This window comes from Vicugna pacos, chromosome 10 (assembly GCF_048564905.1).
Source record: "Vicugna pacos chromosome 10, VicPac4, whole genome shotgun sequence".
Classification (NCBI taxonomy): domain Eukaryota; kingdom Metazoa; phylum Chordata; class Mammalia; order Artiodactyla; family Camelidae; genus Vicugna; species Vicugna pacos.
In genome coordinates, this window is record NC_132996.1 from 67,010,090 (window position 1) to 67,036,575 (window position 26,486).

The 26,486-nt window shown below is 37.5% G+C and overlaps 1 non-coding gene and 1 pseudogene across 1 annotated transcript; one reads left to right on the top strand and one right to left on the bottom strand.

The window, feature by feature from the left end:
- Positions 1–2,021: 2,021 nt before the first annotated feature.
- On the bottom strand, positions 2,022–25,938 carry LOC140698883 (organic anion transporter 7-like; annotated as a pseudogene).
- On the top strand, positions 6,713–6,786 carry TRNAA-UGC (transfer RNA alanine (anticodon UGC)). Its single transcript has one exon. It is a non-coding gene; the product is annotated as a tRNA-Ala (tRNA).
- Positions 25,939–26,486: the final 548 nt, after the last annotated feature.

Here is a 26,486-nt window from a genome sequence, read left to right on the forward strand (position 1 = left end):
TCATTTAAAGATCTTGGCTATTGTGAAAAATGCTGCAATAAACATAAGAGTGCAGATATCTTTTTGAGGTAGTGATTTCATTTCCTTTGCTGGATCATATGGTAGTTCTACTTTTAATTTTTTGAAAAACTGTTACACTGTTTTCTATAGTGGCAATACCAATTTACAACCCCACAATAGTGCACAAGGATTCCCTTTTCTTTATATCCTTAACAGCATTTATTATCTCTTGTCTTTTTGAAAATAGCTATTCCAACAGATGTGAGTGATATCTCATTGTGGTTTTGACTTACATTTCCCTAATGATTAGTGATGTAGAGCACCTTTTCATGTGCTTGTTGACCACATGTATATTTTCTTTGGAAAAATGTCTGTTCAGGTCCTTTGCCCATTTAAAAACTGGAATTTGTTTTTTTTTTGCTATTGAGTTGTGTGAGTTCCTTATATATTTTGGATAGTAACCTTTTATCAGATGTATGGTTTGCAAATAATTTTTCCAGTCCATAGGTTGCTTTTTCATTTTGTTGATTGTTTCTTTTACTGTGCAGAAGCTTTTTAGTTTGATGTAGTCCCACTTATTGTTTTTTGCTTTTGTTGCTTGTGCTTTTGGTGTCATGGCCAAGGACCAACGTTAGGATGCTTTCCTCCTGTTTTTTTCTAGCAGATGTAAATCTAAGATGAGGTCATACTAGATTAGGGTAGGACCTAATCCAATGATTGGTGTTTTTACAAGAAGAGGAAAATTTGTGACACAGAAGCACATAGGGAGAATACCATGTGATGATGGTGGTAGAGATTGGAATGATGTGTCTACAAGCCAAAGAAATCCAAATAGCCAGCAATGACCAGAGGCAACAAATGATCCTCCCTTAGAGCCTTCAGAGGGAGTATGGCCCTGACACCTTGGTTTTAGACTTATAGACTCTAACATTGTGGGAGAGTAAATTTCTGTTGTTTTAAGCCACCAAGTTTGTAATAATTTGTTATGGTGGTGTAAGAAACTAACACAATCCCTTCTCCTTCCTTAGATCTGTCTCTAGCCACTCTCCCTTGGCATCCCACTCTCTAAGCATACTGAACTTCAAATGCTCCAGGTGCCCTCCCACCTGTGAACCTAAGAGAGGAAAAATGGCTGTTTCCATTAATTATTACTCCACCAACTCTCAATACTCCAATAAACTGATAAACATCTTTCAAGTGTCAGCCTAAACATAAGTTTCTCCAGGAAGCCATCCCAATCCCTGTAGGACCCCTGATATGTGATAATTTTACATTCTACCCATGATTTAATACAATGGTGCTTAACTCTGGCATATTCCAATTACCTGGGTAAATTTCAAAAATCCAAATCCTTGAGCCTGTGCCCATCTTCTTATTTAACTGATATGGGTGAGATGTTGTCTGGTTTCCTAAGTAACTGGTCCTATTTGTTCATGTTTGTGAAGATCCCATTTAGATGAAGGAGCTGCCACTGGAGGTGGAGGAAATGATGACTCTTCTCTGGCCTTAGGTTTGTGTTCTGTTTGACAGAAATTTGCATGAGAACATTTGGGATCAGGATTGAGGATCCCAAATAGTTGAGAATGTGGTTCTGATAGCAATGACCAGGGATAGATTCAGTGGAGTTCTGCAAGAGAACAGAGAGTATATTATCATGTTTGAAGTAATAAGGAAACTATCTAAAAGATTGGAGATTTCCTTAGACTTCCAGCTTGATTAAGGAGCTCTTCAAAGGCTGTTGAAGATGAACAAGTGATCCCAGGTTGAGACAGAATGGCTCCATTTGTAGGAGACATCCTATGCATCCCATCAGTGCAGTCCCCTCTGGTCACCAGAGCTATGTGCTTCAGGGGTGCCCTTTTAATGGACTGTGTAGGTCCTTCTATTGTGGCAGGCTGTGTGATGGTCTGGTAGGTATGGCTGGCCCTCATTCTGATTGGTTGCCAGGACCTGCTTTGTGTGGAGGCTGCCAGGTCACAAGGCAGCTAGCTGCAGGGCCCATGAGGGTCTCAGGGCTAGTCCTAGCCCAGGTGGGCAGAGCCAAGTTCAAGGATGGGTGGCTGCAGGGTATGGGATGTCTCAAAACAAGTATCAGCTTGCTGGTGAGTGAGCCTGGATCCAGGGGTGGCTGTCTCAAGGGTCTTGAAGCTGGTGTTGGCCTGCTGGTGGGCAGGACTGGGGCCCAAAGGGTCCTGGCACTGATGGTGAGTGGAGTCAGGTCCCAAAGTTTCTGGCTGCAGGGTCTTGGGGGTCCTAGAGCTGATGTCAGCTGGCTGGTGGGTGGGTCTGGTTCTTGACATGGATGTCTGTGGGGTTTGGGATGTCCTAACTCTGGTGTTGGCCTGCTGGTGAGTGGGACCTGATCCCAAGGTGGCTGGCTGATGAAAGAAATTGAAGATGACAGAAACAAATAGAATAATATACCATATTCGTGGATTGGAAGAATTAATACTACTAAAATGATCATACTACCCAAGGCAATCTACAGATTCAATGTGATTCCTATAAAAATACCAATGGCATTTTACACAGAACTAGAACAAATAATTCTAAAATTTGTATGGAAACACAAAAGACCCTGAATAGCTAAAACAATCTTGAGAAAGAGGAATAAATCTGGAAATATCATGATCCCTGATTTCAAACTATACTACAAAGCTACAGTAATCAAAACAGTATGGTACCAGAACAGAAACAGACACATGTATCAATGGAACAGAATAGAGTGCCCAGAAATGAAACCACATGTATATGGGCAATTAATATACGACAAAGGAGGAAAAAGTATACAATGGGAAAAAGACAGCTTTTTGTTGGGGAAACTGGGCAAGTGCATGCAAAATAATCAAACTGGATTACTCTCTCATACCATGCACAATAATGCATTCAAAATAGATTAAAGACTTCAATGTTAAGATCTGTAACAATAAAACTTCTAGAATAAAACACAGGCAGTAAGCTATTTGACATCAGTCTTAGTAATTTTTTTTGGATATGTCTCTTCAGGCAAGAAAAACAAAAGCAAAAATAAACAAACGGGATTACATTAAACTAAAAATCTTTTTGCTTAGCAAAGAAAGCTATCAACAAAACAAAAAGACCACTTACTGAATGGGAGAAGATATTTGCAAACTATATATCTGATAAGAGATTAATACCCAAAATATACAAAGAATTCATACAATTCAATGTAAAAACAACAATAACAACAAAAGCAAAACCAAACCAACAACTACTCAATTAAAAAATAAACAGAGGATCTGAATATTTTCTTAAAGAAGACACACAGATGGCCAACAGGTACATGAAAAGATGTTCAACATTGCTGATCAACAGAAAAGTGCAAATTGAAACCACAATGAGATACTATCTGTCAGAATGGCTATTATCAAAAAGACAACAAATAACAGTGTTGTTGGGGATCTGGAGAAAAGGGAGCCCTTGTACACTGTTAGTGTGAATGCATACTGGTGCAGCCGCTATGGAAAAACAATATGGAGTTCCTCAAAAGATTAGAAATAGAACTACCATGTGATCCAGCAATTCCACTCCTGAGTATTTATCTGGAGAAAATGAAAACACTAATTTGAAAAGATATATGCATCCCTATGTTTATTGTATCATTATTTACAACAGCCAAGATATGGAAGCAACCTAAGTACCCAACAATAGATGACTGGATAAAGAAGATGTGGTGTATATATATACACATATATACATACACCATGGACTATTACGCAGCCATAAAAAAGAATGAAATCTTGGCATTTGCAACAACATGTATATCTCTGTATATAGAACAAGTTGAGTGTCTTTAATGGTCTCCTAGTCCATTAAAAGAGAAAGAGTTAATATCCTAAGTGTCATGTATGGAAGATGTACAACATGCTGTGGAAGAATTAATGAGACAACATTTAATGCCATTGAATAAATGGCATAAAGGAGAGAAGTATTAATTGTGGAGATGAGATTTCAGTGAGGAATTTGGAAATGAGCAGATCTTCAAGAGTTAAGAAGGAGTAGGTGAAATTAAACAGTAGAAAAAGATATTCAGGCAGAGTGAATAGCAAGTACACAGTTATGGATACAGAAATAGAGGAACGTGGAATGACTGTATTTACCACAAATTTAACATGGCTAGAAACTGAAGGAAAGGGGATCCTTCATATCTAAGTGCCAGAAAGTGTAGTGGAACTGTGTTCTACATTTATGTGGAAAGCGGGATTTGTAAACAAACTTGGATCTATAGATGAGACTTACAAGCAAGTTATTTGCTGGTTTCTTTTCGCTGCTCATAATAAAGTGTGAAAGGAGAGAGATAAATAGAGGTAAGGACAGTTGAAAAAAACGCAAAGGAGCCAGGACTTGGTAACTGTGGAATTCTCAGCCTATCTGTAATAGAAAAAAACCCAAATCTGACTCTATATTAGATCTTTTCCTTTAGCTTTAACTACTGTGCCCTGTTCTCTAGGCTTAGTCTTGCTAGCTCTGCACTAATGCAAAGATAACAAGTTGCAGAACAGAAAATAACATTTGTTTTCTTGGAGGTTTTGCAGGATCATGATGATCGGGCCCCCCTGGACAGCTGCAGGAACAAAGAATTCCTATACCAAGAAGTTTGCAACAACCAACCACACCCCCTCCCCTGTTTTTTTTTTTTTTTTGTATAAAAAGAGCTTTTATTCTGACTGGAGCAGGATGGTTCTCCAAGACATCAGTCTGCCATCCTCTTGGTCTGCTGGCTTTCCACATAAAGTCGCTATTCCTTGCCCCAACACCTCATCTCCCAATTTATTGGCCTATCGTGTGGCAAGCAGAACGAGTTTGGACTCGGTAACATATCCAGATTGATAAAGATGTTCAAGGTAGGAAATTCACTACCAGGAAAATTTTGCTCATGCCTTGGAAGATTCACAAGGCTAGGGTTTGAGCATACAGCTACAGTAAGGAGAGACCTATGCAAAGAGACAGCTTCAGAGATCTACACAGGGTGCATCACAAGTATTGGCATATGCATGTGAGAAAAACACTCATGTCTGGGGAAAGGCCCATGCAAATGATTAGAGCTGAAAGTTTCTGGATTTCACATCAGGATGGGAATAGTACCTATTCCTTCTGGGCAGGATAGAAAGCTTCATAATTCAGGGATCATTGGATAGTATATTCACAAGAATTTTGGATCAGTAGTAGTGGGGGTTGTTTAACCATAGACTAAATGCTTCTATGCTTTACTTAAGAATGCTTAAAAGCAAGAGCCAGGGAATCAGACTACTTCCTAGCAATTTAGGCATATCCCAGAATAGTCCAAGGATATCTGTAGGAATAAAGAAAATCAAGCATCTAAGTAAGAAAACTAATAATGTCATGCATTAAATAAAAAGTTGAGGCAAGCAAATAAGCAGAAATATATGACCCTCAATGAGGAGAAAAATCACTGAAGAGGAAATAGATAACCTAATAGCCTTATATGTTTACTAAAGAAATGAAATTTGTAGTTAAAATCTCTCATACCTTAAAAAAAAAGACAAAACAACAAACAAACGAAACAAACAAAAAAACTCTATGGGGCCATATATATTCACTGGTGAACTCTACACCCTACATTTTAAGAAAATTTAGAGAAGAAATAATTTTTACAATTCTACACAAGCTCTTTCAGAGGGAAAACACTTTGAAACTAATTATGTGAGTCTGAAACTACTCTGATGCAAAAACAAAATATTTCAAAAAAAGGAAAGTACAGACCAATAGCTCTCATGAATATAGATGCAAAATATCTCAACATCATTTTAGAAAACCATGTCCAATATTATAAAATGTCATGTCCAAGTGGAGATTATCCCAAAATTACAAAGCTGCTTTAACATTTGAAAATGAGTCACTATAATTTTCCACATAGGACACTAATAAGGAAGAAGAAAGATCATCTAACATACCTGGAAAATTACATCTTTTTTTTTTAACAACATCTGTACTTGATAACAATTTTCAGCATTGTAGGAATAAAAGGGGCTTCTTCAAACTGATAATGGGAATATACAGAAAATTTATAAACTTTATAGTTAACAGTGAAGTACTGAATGCTTTCCTCCAAAAATCAGGGATAAGGCAAGGAGTTTTACTCTCAAGACTTATGTTTTACATTGTGCTAGAGTTTCTCACCAGGGTAATAAGGCAAAGGAGAAAAAGAGCATCCAGAATGAAAATCAGATTGTTCTGATTTTCTTTATTGGTAGATGACAGGAACCAGCATAGTGGGTTGTAAAAGCTCAACAAGTGTTTACTGGATGAGTAAACACTGTATTGAAGCTCTTGGTAAGAATGCCACACTACTTTTTTTTAGCAGCTTTATAACATGCTTTACTTTATACACACTGTTGAGTGTCAGTCTCACTGCACTTCACCCACTCCATGAATAAGTAGCACATATAAGAGTCTTTGTGGCTTTGGAAAAGGAAGGTTGGTATTTAATTTTAGTGTACATTTCTTTGATCACTATTAAATTTGAGTATCTTTTCATATAATTTTTATTCATGTGGCTTTTCCTCTCTAAAAATTGTTCTTGCTCTTTGTTCATTTTTGTATTGGAGTATAATTTTACTTATAATGTTTATTGAATATGTACATATATACATATACATTTTGAAATCATTTATCATGTCAATTAACCCTAATACTTGACAGTATTTATAGTATTTTAAAATGATGGGGGGGAAGGTATAGCTCAAGTGGTAGAGTGCATGCTTTGCATGCATGAGGTCCTGGGTTCAATCCCCAGTACCTCCTCTAAAAATAAATATGTCTAATTACCACCCCCAAACAAACAAAACAAAACTAAACAAAAAACCCCAAACCCCAAAATTATGCATACTAATTGTTTAAAATATGAAGTCAGAGAAAATGCAAAAGAAAAGCAATACAATATTGTGAATTTACCTCTAAAGAGCTAAGTAATGTTATTTATTACATAATCTTTCACTTTAGAAGTGACTTTTGGTACCAAAACTTCATATGCTAAGTGTTTATAAATACTTAGGTGTTCTTCTGGAATTATTTTGATTTGTGGCTGCATCTGCTGTTACCATTTTGATGGTTGAAGTTTTGCAATAAAGTCTTGCATATGCTTCATCACATACCAGCCAGCTCCACTGTTATTCTGTGATGATCCTGTTTTTAAATCTTGATCTTGGCTATTATTCATTTCTAGATGAATTTGGAACAATTTTTGTAACTTCTTTCCAAAACCAAGTGATTGTTAAAATTACTTAAGCTCGTAAGTTATTTTGGGAAAATTGATATATTTAGTGCTATAACAGTAAATAGCATCCATCTGTCTATTATATTTTTGGTTAGTTTTTTGCATATAAAGGAACAATCTGATTTTCCCTCCTTATTTTGCTCTGATTTTGATGAGCTCTTAGGAACTCCTTAAAACAGGGTTACTTTATGTAAGTATCATCCTGCTTTGTTTTTCTTGAATCTCTTCTGCTGTGGAAAAGAAATCCAAGAAGGACAAAAATCAGGAAACAAACAACAAAGATGTAGAATAAATGCATATACACTATAGGCCCAAGGATAAGCTGGCCTTCTATCCATCAGCTTTGTATCCAAGACCCTCTACATATCGACACTATTATTCTGGGAAAGGCTCTCATACCTGCTACTCTCCACATTGTCTCTTTAGACCTTTGACCTGTCACATCATAGGAAAATCAGGAGAATTGAAGATTTTAAGGGTACTTTCTTATTTTTTCCTCATTTCAAACCCTGTTTTCCTACTTCCTTAATTTCTCTCTTTCCTCAAAGCTTTCATTACCTGGGGCAGAAAATTTAATGAAATCTCAAAGTTCTCCCAACAAGATCCACTTCCTTTAGCTATGCTGTCATCTTTGCAAGAAGGATTTTATTCTATGCTCCATCCCAAAACTCTTCCTTGACTGAAGCAGTAAAAAGGTTTATATCTATAAGGCAATCTCATTCCCTTCCCCACAATTTATCAGGAACTCATTGGCTTAATGAATGACAAATCTAGAAGGAAGAGAATGAGACGTTTGAGTTTTAGCAGATTTATAAAAAACATCAGGAGTCTCCTATGAGGGAGAGGAAGAGAGCATGTATCAGTCACAAGAAGACTAATTTTGGCCTTTCCATGACTAAACCTGCCAGTGCTAGGTGGTCTGTGGGATCTACAGAGCCTCAAGAGAAATCCAATACCATTGTGAGCAGGGTGTTACTGAGCTAAAGGATGTGGACACAAATGGAAATAACCCAGGTCTGAGCCTGCATGAAGGACAGAGAGCCCCAGATAGTCCTTTGCCTTCCTTATCACAGAGCTATAGTACTCAGCCCTTTCCTAATGACAGCTGGAGGGTTTACTCATTCTTTTTCCACATCCTGGATGGTGTTAGGAAGAGGCTGATTCCTGGTTTAAGGAAGGAGAAAGACAACAAGACCAGTGAGGATGGGGAAGTCTTCACAGACGATCCAGGGCAGGTGGGGAGCATACACTGTTAGAATAATCAAAAGAGATAACAGGGCTGCTCAAAACCTATTGAACATTATACTGATTCCTCCAGCTGTTGAACTTAGGGTGCAAATAGCAATATGAAGAAAGTGTTGTAAAATCTATACATCTAATTTCTTGTTTATTACTTTCATTTCATTATAGGGGGGCAATACAGCAGGGTTATAAACACATGGGCTTTGAGGGCAAATCTGAAGTTTTACCTCTACTGTTTCCTAACATTGACAGTATCATGTTGGGAACTGCTCTAAACCTCAGTTTTATGTTTATTTAAATGGGGCTACCTGAAGCACCAATCCTGTGAAGTAGTTTTTTTTTTTATTTAAAGCTTCTTTTTTCTTTTTATTGAAGTATAGCAGATTTATGATGTTTCAGGTGTACAGCAAAGTGATTCAGTTATGCACATATATATATAAAAATCTATTTTTTCAGATTCTTTTCCATTATAGGTTATTACAAGATATTGAATATAGTTCCCTGTGCTATACAGTAGGCTCATGTTGGTTATCTATTTTATATATGTTAATCCTAAATTCCCAATTTATCCCTCCCCTCTTTCCCCTTTGGTAACCATAAGTTTGTTTTCCATGTCTGTGAGACTATTTCTGTTTTGTAAATAAGTTCACTTGTATAGTTTTTTAGATTCCACATATAAGTGATATCATACAACATTTGTCCTTCTCTGTCTGACTTATTTCACTTAGTATGATAATCTCTGGGTCCATCCATGTTATTGCAAATGGCATTATTTCCTTTCTTTTTATGACTGAGTAGTATTCTATTATATATATATGGTGGGATGGCGAGAATGGGTTCATTCTGGTGGATGGAAGAATGACTGAAAGCAGCAGAAAGAGCACCAGTTCTCAAGCTCATAGAGCCACACAGAGGGTCTGCATTTCTAGACAGAGGAAGACCCGTAAGAGTCAGGATATTGTGGCTGAAGAAATTTGTCAACTCTCAACGAATCATGAAAAGATCCTGTAGGAAGGGTTTGCAAGTGTGAAACATAGCAGACAAACTACTATGTAACAGAGATTATGGAAGGGTTGGTAAGCTGAGAAATGTAGACTGTAGAATGTTAGAGCTTCAACATTGAAGAGTCAGTTCCTTCAATTCTCATTGCACATTTGAGAATTGCCAGTAAAGAAAGTGGTAGGGAAAGTCAGGAAATATTTATTTTATTTACTCTGTCTAATATTTCCTGTACACTCTCTGTAGGACATAGAAATGTATACGGATGATAACCAAAGAGTTTATGACCTGTGCCCTGAGCAGTTTAGAATTAAGGGTGCAGGAACAATTTTTGACTAGGGACAGGTATTCCACCAGACAGTAATAAAAGGACTGGACTTACTTAGGAGGAGACAGTGTGAAGAAAAACAAGCTCTAGAATGATAATTCAGGATTAAAGGAGCCAGCATTAGGACTTCATTTGGCAATAAATGTCATCCTGGGAACCACTGACACTAAAAGTTCAAAAAGGCAGTTTTTTAGTCAATAAAAACAATATAAATAGGACTTTATGGCTGAGTAGTATTCTGTTGTATAAGTATACCACATCTTTATCTAGTCATCTGTTGGATATTTAGGCTGTTTCCATGTCTTGGCTTAAATAGTGCTGCTATGAACATTGGGGTTCAGGTGTCTTTTTGAAGTAGGGTTCCTTCTGGATATATGCCCAGGAGTGGGATTACTCGGTCATATGGTAAGTCTATTTCTAGTCTTTTGAGGAATGTCCATACTATTTTCCACAGTGGCTGCACCAAACTGCATTCCCACCAGCAGTGTAGGAGGGTTCCCCTTTCTCCACAGCCTCTCCAGCATTTGTCATTTGCAGACTTTTGAATGATGGCCATTTTGACTGGTGTGAGGTGATACCTTATCGTAGTTCTGATTTGCATTTCTCTGATAATTAGTCATAAAAAACGACAACATAATGCCATTTGCAACAACATGGATGTCCCTGGAGAATGTCATTCTAAGTGAAGTAAGCCAGAAAGAGAAAGAAAAATACCATATGAGATTGCTCATATGCTGAATCTAAAAAAAAAAAGAAAGAAAGAAAGAAAGAAAGATAGAAAAGAAAAAGCCAAATGAACATAAATACAAAACAGAAACAGACTCATAGACATAGAATACAAACTTGTGGTTGCCAGGGGGAGGGGGTGGGAAGGAACAGACTGGGAGTTCGAATTTGAATTCTAGATACTGACAGGTATATATAGAATAGATAAACAAGATTATACTGTATAGCACAGGGGAATACATACAAGATCTGGTGGTAGCTCACGGTGAAAAAGAATGCGACAATGAATATATGTATGTTCATGTATAACTGAAAAATTGTGTTCTACACTGGAAATTGACACAACATTGTAAACTATAACTCAATAACATAAAATTTAAAAAAATAGGACTTTAAAGCAATGGAGAGGGCTTGCCTATAAGGAAGCAAGCTTACATCAGGAGGAAGATGGAGCCCACCAATCTGGGGTCTTGAAAATATGTTCCTGCTCTGAGACTTATGTGAAGTGTAGTGACCACTAATGTTCTCATAACCATTACATACAGTCATTCTATCAATTTAGTAAAACATTCTAAGAGAGGCTGGATTAGCTTCTTAATCACTTCCTTGTTTAGGGCAGATTAAGAGACATATTAAGGTTAGCTTTTTCCCTTGTTCCTACTGTACACCTCTCTGCTTTAAGACAAGTGATTTTCATTTCATTGAAATAATACTTCAGTCAGGAAGTCTCTTCCATATGTGCCAGCAACCCCACTCCTGGGCATATATCCAGAGGGAACCTTAATTCAAAAGATACATACAACCCAATGTTCATAGCAGCATTAATTACAATAGCCAAGACATGGAAACAACCTAAATGTCCATCAACAGATTACTGGATAAAGAAGCTGTATGATGGAATACTACTCGGCCATAAAATAACAAAATAATGCCATTTACAGCAACATGGATGACCTGGAGAATGCCATTCTAAGTGAAGTAAGCCAAGAAGAGAAATAAAAATACCATATGATATCGCTTATATGTGAAATCTGAAAAAAAAGACAAATGGACTTATTTAAAAAACAAAAACAGACTCACAGACATAGAAAACAAACATGGTTATCAGGGGGAGAAGTAGATAAGAAGGGATAAATTGGGAGTTTGAGATTTGCAGGTACTAACTAATATATATAAAATAGATAAACAAGTTCACACTGTATAGCACAGGGAACTATATTCAATATCTTGTGGCAAATTATGTTGAAAAAGAATATGAAAACAGATATATGTATGTTCATGTATGACTGAAGCATTATGATGTACACCACAGAGAAATTGACACAACTCTGTAAACTGACTATACTTCAATTAAAAAAAAATATATATATACAGAAAAAAAGTGTTGCATTTATGGTGATTTAATACCAGACTCAAAAGTGAATATATAGGGATAAGGAAATAGGCAAATTACGGAGACCTTAAAAATCGGAAAGAATCCTAGACAGAGAAAGTAAGAGCATTGTGTCCCTGCTTTGGGATGTAATTGCAAGGCCTATCTCCTCTATGACTGTTATTAAAAGTCTGATTGGTCAAAGGGCAAGTGGTTAGTTACTATTCTCAAGAAACTTTAGCTGTCATTGGAACTGATATCCAAGTTCTCCTTGGATGTGATGAAGACAACCACGTGTCTGAACCATTCCTTACTGATACCCGTTCTGTGTAAAAGCCTATGTCCTGCTAACAATGTTTGTCAGTATTCATTCTAAACCCTCATCCTGACTTCAGGAAGTCCTTTGGCTCTCAGCGAAAAATAGCGTTTTTTTGGCATTAAGCAGGTAAGACCAATGTAATCTCTGAGCAACGGGGGAAACCACTTCCTTTTCTCATTGACTAGAATGGAAATTCCTACAAGGAATGTGAACAGTATCTGACTTACTTGATGACTCTTATGATTCAATGTTGAAAGAGCATCATACCTGGCCGTGAGAATGACAGCTTCAAAGATAACCTGGGACAGAAAATTGTTGCTTTCAAAGAGTGCAAGTTGAATATCAGGCCATGAAATGTTATAGTGATTGCCAATCTGCATTATTTTCATAATGGCTGTACCAGTTTACATTCCTACCAACAGTGTACGAAGGTTCCCATTTCTTCAAATCTTTCCCAACACTTGCTGTCTTTTGTCTTTTTGGTAATAGCCATTCTAACAGGTGTGAGGTGATATCTCACTGTAGTTTTGATTAACATTTCCCTGATGATTAGTGACATTGAGCACCTTCTCATATACTTATTGTCCATCTGTATTTCTTCTTTTGAGAAATGTCTATTCAGACCCTTTATCTATTTCCTAATTGGATTATTATTATTTTTTGCTATTGAGTTTTTTATTTCCTTGTATATTTTGGATATGAACCCCTTATGAAATATATGATTTGCAGACATTTCTCTCATTCCACAGATTGACTCTTCACTCTATTATTTCCTTTGCTTTGCAGAAGCTTTTTATTTTTTAATTGAAGTGTAGTTGATTTACAATATTGTGTAAGTTTCAGTGGTACAGCAAAGTGGTTCAGTTATATATGTATATATATATTCAGATTATTTTGCATTATAGGTTATAGGATACTGAATGTATTTTCCTGTGTTATACAGTAAATCCTTGTTGCTTATCTATTTTGTATAGTAGTGTGTATCTGTTAATTCCATACTCCTAATTTATCCCTCCCCCATCCCTTTCCTCTTTGGTAACTGTAAGTTTGTTTTCTGTTTGTGAGTCTGTTTCCATTTTGTGTATAGATTCATTTGTATTTTTTTTAGATTCCACACATAAATTTAGATTCCACATATAAGCTCCTCTATCCGTCCCAACAGACCTCTCAGTCGGCAAAGGGTGTTCCTAGGGTGAGGGGCCACTGGAGTGGGCCTTTCCTTTTTCACAGCTCCCTCCCAGGGTCACTGGTCCTGTTCCAATACCTTTTTTTTTTTAACCCTGTCCTACCTGGTTATTTGGGGGGGGGGTCTTTCTTGCAGCTTTGATTATATAAGAGATTTTCTGCCAATTTCCAGTTGGTTTTCTGTGAGAATTGTTCCACACGTAGATGTATTTCTGATATGTTTGTGGGGGGAGGTGAGCTCCACATCCTCCTACTCAGCCATCTTGATCTCCTCCCTAGAATTTCAATTTTCTTAATATTATCGAGACTTGTTTTGTGGCCTAACATGTTATCTATCCTGGAGGATATTCCATGTACACTTGAGAAGAATGTGTATTCTGCTGTCTTTGGATGGACTGTTTAGTGTATATTCATTAAATTAATCTGAGCTAATGTGTTGTTTAAAGCGAATGTTTCCTTATTTTCTGTCTGGATGATTTATCCATTCATGTAAGTGGAGTGTTAATATCTTCTGCTATTATTGTATTGCAATTTCTCCCTTTAGCTTGTTAATTTTTGCCTTATATATTTTGGTGTTCCTATGTCTCGTATATATATATTTATAAATGTTATAACTTCTTGCTGGATTGACTCCTTTATCATTATGTAATGACCTTCTTTTGTCTTATACCATGGTCTTTGTTTTAAAGTTTATTTTGTCTGATTTGAGTATAGCTACAACAGCTTTCTTTTCATTTCCATTTAATGGAATATCTTTCTCCATTCCTTCACTTCCAGTCTGTGTATGTCCTTCTAAAGTGAGTCTCTTGTAGGCAGAATGTAGATGGTTGTTTTTTTTTCCCTCACTCAGCCGCTTTATGCATTTCAATTGGAGAAGTTAGTCCATTTATACTTAAAGTAATTGTTGGTAAGTATGAAACTATTGCCATTTTATTAATTGTTTTATGTCTTTATTCATAGATCCTCTTTGTTCCTTTCTTCTTCTGTCTCTTCTTTCCTTGTGGTTTGATGGTTTTCCTTAGTGCTTATATTCCTTTCTCATTTTTTTGTTTGAGTTTTTGCTTTGTGGTTACCATGAAATTTACATATAACAGCCTATTATATAACAGTATGTTTTAAGTTAATAGCAGCTTAACTTTAAACAAAGTTTCTGTTAAAAATTCTACTGATAGCCTTATGAGATTTCCCTTTTATATGAAAAGTTGTTTTTCTTTTGCTTCTTTTAAGATCCCCTCTTTAATTTTTACCATTTTAATTATAATGTGTTTTGGTATGGATCTCTTTGGGTTTGTTATTTGGAACTCTCTGGACTTCTTGGATCTGGATGTCTGTTTCCTTCCCCAGATTAGGGAAGTTTTCACCTGTTATTTCTTTAAATAAGTTTTCTGGTCCTATCACTCTTCTCCTTCTGGGACTCCTATTATGCGAATGTTATTTTGCATAGAGTTGTCCAAGAAGTCCCTTAAGGAATCTTCCCTTTTTTAAATCCTTTTTTCCCTGCCCTGTCTGGGTGATTTCCATTGTCTTTGTCTTCTAGCTCACTGATTCATTCTTCAGTTTCATCCAGTCTGCTGTTGAACTCCTCTAGTGCATTCTTCAGTTTGGTTATTGTATTCTTCAGCTCTGTAACTTCTGTTTGTAACTTTTAAATATTTTATATCTTTTATTGAAGATCTCACCGTGTTCACACATTCTTCTCCTGAGTTTGGTAAGCATTTTTAGACATTGCTTTTAACTCTTTCAGGTAGATTGCATATGTCGATTTCATTAATGTCTTTTTATGAGCTTTTTCCCTTGATCTTTCCCTTGGAATATATTCATCTGTCTCCTCATTTTGCCTGATTTTCTGTATTAGCTGAAACAGCTGTCTCTCCTAATCTTGAAGAAGTGGTCACTGGAAGACTAAGGGTGTGTTTTGAACTATTGTCTGTGCAGTGCCTTGGGGCTGGTGGCCGCCAACATCTATCTGTCTCTCTGGTTGCTTTAGTCCTGTGGGACTCAGAAACACAGCCCACCAGTGCCAAGTGTTCAAGGGGCATCCCTCATGTGAAATACATGCACCTTCTAGATCTGGCAGGAAAGGGGCCATGGTTGAGAACTGCTGGGCTGGGATGTGCTTGTCCACCAGGTCTAGAGGGGTGGGGAGCTATGGCGGACTAGTGCTGGCCTGGGAAAAGCACTCAAACTGGGTTTCGTGTGGTGGAGCTGCAGGGGAATGCCAGGGAGAGGTAAGAAACTCTAGCGAGGTAGCTTCAGAATGCCAAAAATGGTGTCCACCAGCACTGGCTAGCAAGGCAGAAGAAGACTAAGAAAAATGGTGTTCACTAGCACCTCTCTTCCTGGAGAGAAGTCCCCCGCCCTTCTGGTATAAACCCTAAGACTAGTCAGCAAATCTCCCTCACATACAACCCAGGCTCTTCTCAAGCTTGTGCCTCTTTGTTGGGACTTGGAGCGAGTGAGCCTGTATGTAGGCACTTCAAGAGCACAGTCTCAGTTTCCTATGCCCACCAGTTGTCCCAGATGTAAGCCCTGCTGGTATTCAGAGCCAGTTATTTTAGATGCTTACCTTTCCAGTGCAAGTCCCACAGGCTGGGGTGCCCAGCAAGGGCTCAAACACCTCACTCCTCAAGAGCAGCCCTGAGTTTGTGATATCCCTCCTGCTTGTGGGTCACTACACTTAGGATGGGGGTCCTGGCAAGACTGCATCTCTGCCCCTCCTACCCATCTCAATATGACTTTGCCCCTCTCTTTTGGTCCTTTTTGTGGAAGAGCTGTTCTCCAGTCTTCTGGGGAGAGAATTGTTCTATATGAGGATGTAGCTTCGGTGTGTCCATGGGAAGAGGTGAACACAGGATCATCCTATGCCACCATCTTTAATCTTCTCCTTTCATTCTTTAATTTTTAAGGATATTTTATTTTATGTCTTGAGAATATTTATATGGCAGATTTAAGCCTCTGTCTAATAAGCTAACATCTGGGTTTCCTCAGGTGCATTTTATATTGTTTGGGCTTTTTTTTTCCTATGTAAAAGTCATAATTTCTTATTTCTTTGTTTGGCTCAGAGCTTTTGTTGAACATTGTATCTTTTAAATAATATAATGTGATAACGCTGGAAATTAGATATTGTTGCTGCTTGTTATAGTGGTTGTTTTTCAGTTGGTTAGTGACTTTTTGTGAACTAATTCTGTAAGATTTATATTCTTATTCATGTGTGGCCACTGAAGTCTGTACTTGGTTAGCATGTTGGTCAGCTAATGAATTAATGACCTGCAACCAATAAATCTCTCAGATTTTACTGAGAGGCTCTGAGTGTGTTGGGGCTTGCTTTCAACACTCAACCAGGCAGTGTGATCTCTGTCTTTGTCTTTGCTTACTACTTGTACAGAACCTCCAGGTCATCAAGAGGTGAGAGCTTAGGGTTTTCTCTAGACATTCATGAGTATGCACACAGCTCTACACATGTGCATATTTTTCTAGACTCCAAAGAATATTTTGGAGCTTTTCAAAGCCAGTCTAGATATTTCGCATAGATAGGTCAGTATAGATATTTTCTCATTTAAGCCTTTTTGTTAGGCATCTATTTCCCCAATTGTTATTCATCAATTCAGGAATCTTGTGACCTCAAAACACTTGCCAGTAAATATTTTCAGCAAATGCTCCATGAGGAGAGTCCTTTCATGCTGGTCAAATACAGAAAGGGATTTCAAATAGGATCTTATGGAAACCATGGCAGGTCAAATACTGACTGGTCTTTGTGAATGAGGCTTTGAAATAACTCAAGTTCTGTTATTCTCCCCCTACTATTAAGAAAGTAAGTCATCAATTTTCAAGGCTATGTTATAGCTGGGGAGTAGTAAATGGGACTAGGATATGTTAAAATACCTCAACACTCACTATTCTTTCTGAGATTCATCCATTTTTCTCAAACAAGAGTCCATGGATTATTGCAAACCTTTGATTGATTTCTAGAGTTCTGAAAAAGTTTATTCTGACAACTTTTTGCAGATTTTTTTCTTTTATGGAGCAACCCATTTTTGGAAGTCTTCATTTGTCATTTTTGCTGAAATCATCCCCCATGCCAATTCTTAGTGCTAGAGAAAATAAACACTTCCAATTTCAAATAGTTTTGGAGATTTTCATTTACTTATATCCAATCTTACTTACAATGATAAAAAGCCCTCAAACCATCTCCATCACACAATACTTTCCAAAATTAAGTAAAAAACAATTTTCTTATTATAAATAAGTGGGTATATCATTTTCTATTAACAAAAATGATTTCATGATAATGCTGTGTTTATGATACAACGATAACTGAAAAATGCTAGCCTTCTAGGTAGCATGTCATTTTATTCCCTCTTTTCTTTCTTCCTCAACTAAGAACTAAACAGATCCCAAGTGTCAGTATTTTCTTCTCTGTTCTCATCACAGCCTTCCTTACAGGCGGTGAATATGGAGAGTGTCCATACCTGGAGAATAAGAATAAGACAAGCAAGGGTATAGTCATTGTCAGCTTCAGTGTCTATCAGTCTTGAATAGCAAAAGCCAGTCCTCCTGTTAGAGTAGGCAGGTAGCTAGATATGAGCAGAGAAAGGGAGACACAAGCCAAATGGCAGGAACCACACACCTTGTGAACAATGGAGGTCCTTGGGCAGCCCCAAAAAATCAGGGACCTCTGGACTGATAAGAAACCCTACATTTTGGGTTGACAAGTGTCCTGGAGGCAGACAAAAAATGTGGGACAAAACAGAAATCTCCACTATCTGAATGTAAAATTTCACTCATTATATCCCCATCTGAATGTAACCTTTTGCTCATTATGCCCTCACCCAACTTCCTGATCAAGACTAAATAAGGACAAAAAAATCCCTCCTCCCTTTGGGAAGGTAGAGCTGGGATGAAGATCAGGAAAGTCTACCTCAGACCCCTCCCCACCAATAAATATTCTGCCCATTCATTTTCACATCCCATATAATCAGCTTGCCAAAGAAACTCTGGGCAGCTTCCCACCTGGGTCTGTCTGCTGTCCCCTTGAGAGTGTACTATCTATCACTTAATAAATCCTTGCTTTTCTTCCTTTCTTTCCCTTTCTTTCTTTCTTTCTTTCTTTCTTTCTTTCTTTCTTTCTTTCTTTCTTTCTTTCTTTCTTTCCTCTCTTTCTTTCCTCTCTTTCTCTTTTTCTATTTCTCTCTCTCCCTCTCTCTTTCTCTCTTTCTCCTTCTCTTTCTCTCTTTCTCTCTTTCTCTCTCTCTCTCTTTCTCTCTTTCTCTCTCTCTCTTTCTCTCCTTCCTTCCCTTCCTTTCTTTTCTGGATGGTGAACTGGTTACCATTTATTGAGAACTTAGTGCATGCTAGGGATCATATTATATGACTTGCATACATTGTCCTATTTAATACTCAAAGCAACCCTGACAGGTATACATATTAATATCCCTGTTTTGCAGTTGAGGTAATTGAGCTTTAGATTAACTAAATTGCTTAAGATCACAGAGTTAGGAATAACCAAGAGTTGTAACCCATACTATTAGAATATGAACCCAAGTTCTTTCAACTGTGTACTGCTTTCCTTTCTTGACATCCATGTCTTGTTTCTGAACTTTTTCTATGATGAGACTAGAATCTGCTCCCCAGTAGCACTCCCACAAGTCTTCCCAATACTGTAGGAACTTAAAATTATCATTACTACCATAGCTAGCTTCTGGGGCACTGCCCACTCTGACACTGGAAGAAAACACAGATAATAATAGTAGTTTCAGACAAAAGGGCAATTTCAAGGTCAATTAAAGGCATGGAGACAATAAAAGGCTCAAAATATTGACTTACACTCGAAGAGTTTGCAAACATAGTCATGGTACAGAACACTGCCAAGAAGCAGAGTGAGCAGGTCATGATGAAGGTGGGAGCAAAGGCTGCACGGGTGTCAGCAATGGTGAATGGAGTAAACACCACCTGAGTACCATCTTCCCCCCAAACCTAAGAAACATTGAACCAGAGCAGATTATTTATGAACAAAGTTAATATTTGGAAACTTGACAAAAGTCAACACATCTTGAAATTTAGGATAAATGTTTAACAAGTGAAACATTGCACTTCAGAGTTGGAAGAATAGTTACATTTGTCAACAGTAGAACTGACAGATGTAACCCTCCCTATTTGTCAATATGAGACTGTTGTTTAAATTTTCTCACCAGCATATCACCAGGAGGACACTTACTCCAGTGAAATAAAAGATAAAATATGAAAGTTGTCACAAGTGTTTTATTATAAAATATGTGCATTGAGGTTAGTGGATTTGTGTATTGAATTTAGAGCACTGAGAAGTGAAATCAGGAGATCTGTATTTGGGTCTGCATTATCAAGAAAAAGGCTAAACTTATTTGAAAAGAAGAGTGGGATTATGTGCATCAAAGCTGCAGGTAGATTGTGTAAAAACCACTCTCAGTTGTGTCTAGGCTTAAATGCCTTGAGAAACACGTTTCAGGTCAAACAGAAGACCATCCAGCAACTGTTCCCCTCAGTGCAGGAACTGATAGAAAGTTCAGAGGAGAGGATGATGGGATACAGAGAATAAGGAAAAAAGAAGGGGAAGATAAAAAGAAGGGCTGTATGTCAGGGAATGGCAGAAAAAAGGCCCTTTCTGGAGTCATCCTGAACAAAATTACATAAGCTGATACTAAATTCTCAGTAGGATTAATATATGGACAATCCTTGGTTTTGGACACCTGCTCTGAAACATTTCTTACTTTAATAGTATACTTGTCATTATAAGTCTGGTAAAATGTGTTACTTTCTGAGTATTCTTACAACATATATTTTATTACTATATTTGTATCAGAGAACTCAGAATAGAATTGTGTTTTAAAAAAGAGCTGTGGATGAGCATATGATGAAAAGGCAATCATTGGAAAACTGAGAAATGAAAATACAATAAGCATGATGACAGTCTATATATGCTAAATAAATTCTCATGGTACGAGTTGCCAGAGGTTCAGAGGGAGGGATGAATAGATGGAGCACAGGGCATTAGGGAGATACTCTAATGATGGATACATGACATTATGCATTTCCCCTAAGACTATGCAACACAAAGATTGTGTCCTAATGTAAACTAAGGATTTATTCAATAATGTATCAATAGTGGCCCATCAGTTATGAAAAATGTACCACATGAATGCAAGATGTTCATAATACGGGAAATTGTGTGTGTGAGAGGGTACATGAAAACTCTGTACTTTCTTCTCAATATTTCTGCAAGCCTAAAATTGCTCTAAAAATTAAAGTCTCTTAGTAAAAATAAACTTCATGGTAAAGGGATGTATATCAACTTGTTAATATTAGAGATAAGTGTGGTGTTAAGACATGTTGTGGGAATCTGGAAGTCTATCACTAGGAAAGAGCATAGGGAAAAAGTGTTGAGGGCCCACCCTGGAGAGCTATGGAGTGATTTGAAGCAAAAGACTAGATATACACACAGAAATATAAGTAGATCTCAAAAACATAATGGTGAGTAAAAAAGTAAGGAAGAGATTGGATAAATAACATGATGCCTTTTATGTAAATTAGAATACCTGCATGTTTTAAATAACATATACAAATCAAGAGATAAACAGCAAACACATAATGATCTCTCTGGTGAACTATGGGAATGGTGAGAAATAGGAATACACACAAACAGATTTACATCTAAGAAAGAACTCTTGCCCAAACCAGTGAGGATACTACACATGAATGAGGAGAATGATTAACTGAACTTTTTTGATTCATTAGAAATTTGGCTGGTGCAGTCTTGCTAGAGTCTTACCATTCCTTTCCTTCCTTCAGGGATTACAGGAAGACAACATTTCCCAAAATTGATTGTAGTTACCAGGGGCCCTAAAACTGGGTCAGTTGGATGTTGCAAAGAGTGGTATGCCAATTCCAGACCTGGACATGAAAGGTCCACTGTGGTCTTATACACTTTCTCACAGATGTTGGAGGTCTATAATGAAGCGAGTTAGTTTCATGAACCACTGCCTGAAAGATGGATGCCCAGGAGGGCCCCCCCGGCCATATTTGACTGAAACATCGGTGAGCATTATCCTTTTATGAGAATTGATTAGGATTTTTGGGTAGCTAACTATCATGACTAATATATCAGCACTGTGATGAAAATGCTGTTTGATGAAGATAAGTAGAGAAGCTTCATGTGCATTTTTGATTGGAGGAGGAGGGAGGAGAGGAAGCCAGGAGAAATTATAGGATGAACATATGTGTCAGTCTTGATATGAGTTAATGATGAGACCACAGGTTAGGGGGAAAGTGAATGACAGTGAAAAAGGAATGAAGGCATGGATGGATACATAGTGTATAATGAACAACTTTGGGTGGATCTAAAATCTGACAAAGAACCCAAGCCTGGAAAACTTGAGTAATCATTGATAAGAGAACAACAGACCCAGTCATGGTGACATAAATGGTGATCACATAGTAAGTTATTCTTTAGGCAAAGTTAAACCTACTTGGTATCACTGGTATCAAGCTGCATTTCTTTCCTAAATTACCTCTTACATTCTCGTAACTACAAAATACTTATATGCTAATAATGTCCAAGTTCATATTCAGCCTTGACATCTTCTGTGACTTTCACATCCCTGTCTATGTGATCTCCATATGCATGTCTAATAGGTAACTTCACCTCAGGAAGTCAAAATAGACATCTTGATTTTCTCCCCAGATTTGCTTCTACCCTAGTCCTTTCCCATCTTGTAAAGAGGCAACAAAATTTACTCATTTGTTTGGGCCAAAAGCCTATATGCCCTACATACCTATTTCTCTCACTAGAAATCCCTCAGTAGTGAAAAATAATCTAAACTACTAGCATGTCTTATCACCTTTACTTCCAAAACGTTTCCTAAATCCAAGTCCATTTTATCATCTCCATGGTTACCTCTTATATTTACAGTCCTGCCATCTCTTCTCTAGGTTATTTTAATATCTCCTAGCTGGTCTCTGCTACCCCTCAATGGAGAAGTGTGACCTTTAAAAGGCCATGTTAGAAAATTTCCCTTAAAAAAATAAAGGGTGGGAAATGACATGAGAGTAACTTGGGTGGAGGCATCACTGAATGGGGAGTTAGGGAAGAGATCTTAGAGGAAGTCACATTTAAATTTGAGAAATTAGAAGGTATAGGCTGAGCAATGCGTAGGAAAAAGAATATTTGGGGCAGAAGGAACATATGTCAATGGTATCTGGTGGAAACCCAGCTTGATGTTTTGAAGACTAGCAGGGAATGGGGGAAGGTGGCAGGAGATGAGGTGAGAAAGGGATGCAGAGGCCAAATCTTATGCTTGACGGAAAGCACAGTAAGAAACCTAGTAAGAAACTTACATTTTATTCTAAGTCCAATGGAATATCATTGGTGTGTCACTTGGATCCTGAGGAAGGACAGATAGAAAAAAATTGAGAAGGCACCGATAAGCTTGGTATATGGAGGAAATGTGTTACATTAACAAAAGTCAAACACTAGCCAGTGGTGCCTTTTAAAGGTGTGAGCTACACATTCTCAAAAGTCTTCTAACAGAAGCTAGGTGGTTATTAGTTAGAAATGTAGAGCTGCCTTCATTTCATAGGAAATTGAACTTGATAACTTTAAGGTTCCTTTAATAGCTTCTAAAATACCCTTTATGATTTAAGATCTGATGGGATCATTTTACAAATCTGAGCCAAGGGTATTGAAATCAATCCTCTTAACAACTGGTCACTATTATCTCCTACCCAAGTATTCTCCCAACCCAACTGTCCCACCCTCATCATTATTATATCTCCTATTAAACATTTCATTGAAGTTTAAGTTACGTACAAAAATGCACATATCAATTTCATACAAACTTGTTAAGTATCACAAAATAAATGGGTTAAAATACATTTAACCAGTCATAGGTCAAAATTGAACATTGCTATCACTCAAGAAGCCCATCTTGTGTCTCCTGTTAGTCGCCATTCCCACCAAAGATATCTAATATCATGACTTTTAGTACCATAAAACTAGTTTGCCTGCTTTTGATCTTTATAAAAATTAGCATCATACAGTGTATGATCCTTATGTCATTATATAATGTTTTTTTCCAAGTTTTTGCATGTAACTACAGTTTGTTCTTTCTTGTTGCTGAATATAAATTTATATGAATATTCCACAGTTTATGTTTTCATTCTACTTTTGATGGATATTAACCTGGACCTAAGCTCCAAGAAAACTTATTTATCTTCATTTTAAAAATTAAATGGCTTTATTCATGTATTCATTCACTCATTTACTCATTATGCTATTTGAGTTAGTGGTACAGAGGCTTGAGTCTGAACACTGGGGGAAATGAACTCTGATTCAAAGATCTATGTGGGCAATATTTAACTGTGATAAAATCAAAGGTTATAATTTTTAGCTAGAGACTACTAAGTATAATTGGCTGGCAGATGTCTTTGGGCATTAATGTACCCTCAGTACCCTCATAGGAGACATGCTTGGGTGACAGCAGTGGTTGACTGCCTCTTTGAGAATAAGCTCTCCCAGGACACTGGAAATTTCAGACTTCTTATTCTCAAGGCATGTTATCCAAGATTCTTAATGTTATTAACTTTGTGTGGTTACAAGTATTACCTATTAAAGGCATTTCACAAGGATCGGCATCTAGGTTACAGGTGCAGTGTCTTACTGTGGCGTCAGTGCCACATTACTACACAGTCTGCATATTTTATGATGATGATTACACTTTCACGTGTGCACCTACATTGCATGTATGAAATGATGACCAGCCTGAAAGGGTCCATAATCATTTATCTCACAGGGTCTGGGTGGTTCAGAACATTGTCAAGGCCAATGATACTGTTTCACAAATTTGTGCTTTCAAACATATAGGTTGTTTCTGCCTCAGAACCCTTTCCTCTCCCTGCATTAAGCCCATTCCTAGTCCTAAACCTCATATCCTGGCCTCTGCTCTGAAAATCTTTTCCTGAAACTTCTTTGAGTCTGACTTAGATTTTTTTTCTGTCCTCCTTATGCAAAACATTGAACAGATTATCACACTAGACTATGATTTCCAGTTTATGTATAAAGTACTCTTATTAGGTTGTAGCGCCCTGGAGTCAGAGACACAAGTCAACACATAGCTCAATGCAAAACATACAAAACTCAGTATAGATTTCTAAAATAAAGGAATGAATATAGCAGTTGATAAATAGCCCATCAGAAACTGAGGTGGCACTCACCTATCTGAAAGATGGCCGTATATCAGACCTTCCAGCAGCAGTCCAACCATAAATAGGGATTAAGCCATTGATTTTAATGACTGAAATTCACATACCAGGTCCCACTGAAAGAGAAGGAAAGAAGCACAGCAGTTTTAGAAGAGTTTAAACTCTTAGTGGAAACTGACTCCAAACTCCTACATATGATCCACTGCTATTTGGGTCCTACTTCCTTCTCCAACTAGTCTCCCCTGGTATCCCACACTCTGGAAGTATTGACTTATTTCAATCCTTCAGAGGAAGCTGGCTCATTCTTTCTTATCTCATATCCTTTGAACAGACTGTATCCATCTGTCTATATATACTCATTTTCCTTTTGGACTAACAATTTCCTTTATTACATTACTTTATATCATTCTTCAGATATTATCTCAAACATATTTTTTGCAAGAAGCTTTCCCTCATCCTATAAGTAACATAAGAGCTCTGCCTTTGACTTCACTTAGCAGTCTATAATTCAACTACTATAGTAACTTTTATCTTTGGTTACTCATTGAATCACTTGAAGAGCTTAGAGAATAATGATGCCTGGATCCTTGACCCAGAGGTTCTGATTTATTTACTACGGGCATCTGTTTTAAAGAGTATTGAGAACCACTGCCCTAGCATAACATTACCCTTTATAAGTCTTTCTCACTAGATTAAATGATGTAATAACAGGTTCGTGTTTAGTGCATTCATTAACCTCAATACTAATACTCTTGACCGCTATAGTATAGCTGAGCAGTTACAATGAGGAAAAGGCTGATTACAGTATTCACCTGGGGCTAACTGTATAAAACAAGTATATTCTTTGTGTTCATTCTAAACATTTGATCGTTTAAATGGGGCCTCTTACCTCGGTCATGATGGTGGAGGAGAAGGAGCTTTGGTTATATGCCCAGCTGTCCACACAAGACTCAAGTCATGTTGGGGAAGGTCCCATTCGGGTGAAGGAGCTGCCACTGAAGATGGTTGAAGTGATGATACTTCTCTGGCCTCAAGTTTGAGTCCAGTGGGACAGAGATTCTCAAGAGGATGTCTTGGCTGAAGGTCCCAGTGCCATTAGGAGAGACAACGTCATCATTGAGGATGTGAACCTAAGAGCAATGACCAGGGATGGCTGCAGTAAAGTTCTGCAATAGAATATGATGGTATGCAATGAGGCTGGAGAGACAAAGGAAAACCACCTGAAGGGTCTAGAGTCTCCCCAGGCCTCCAACTTGAACCAGGAGATCCTGAAATGCCATCACGGCTGAAGATGTGGTCCCCTGTAAAAGCACAGGTGATCTTCTATAAAGGCACAATGATGCTATCGAGATACATTCAAAGGGAGAAAATATTTCTTTTGATAATGTCACACTAAGTATGGGTTGATCCAGACATCATAACTTTTTCCTCAGCAGACTCTGCCTCCCCACTACAGAAGAGCAGTGGGAGGAGTTGCCCCTAAGTCTTCTGAGTGTAGGCAGCTAAATAGTTTCAATAAAGTCATAGACATAATTATTTGGCAAAGAGATTTTCAAATAACCTGCTTAAAAGACTACTGAGTGAATGATCCTGACCTTAAGGGCTCCTGAGAAGCCAACAGTAGACTTTAAGGTCTGAAATACACTTGTTCAATGATCTGCTATTATTTTCAGAAAAGGAATGTTTGGAGACTCAAAAGTGAACTGCTTTGTGATGTTCCTGTGCAAAGAGCAGAGAACATGGCTTTTTTTGGTTAGAGCAAAATTTTTATTCTGAATGCATATTTATTTACTTTATTTTTATTTTTATTGAAGTATAGTTGGTTTAC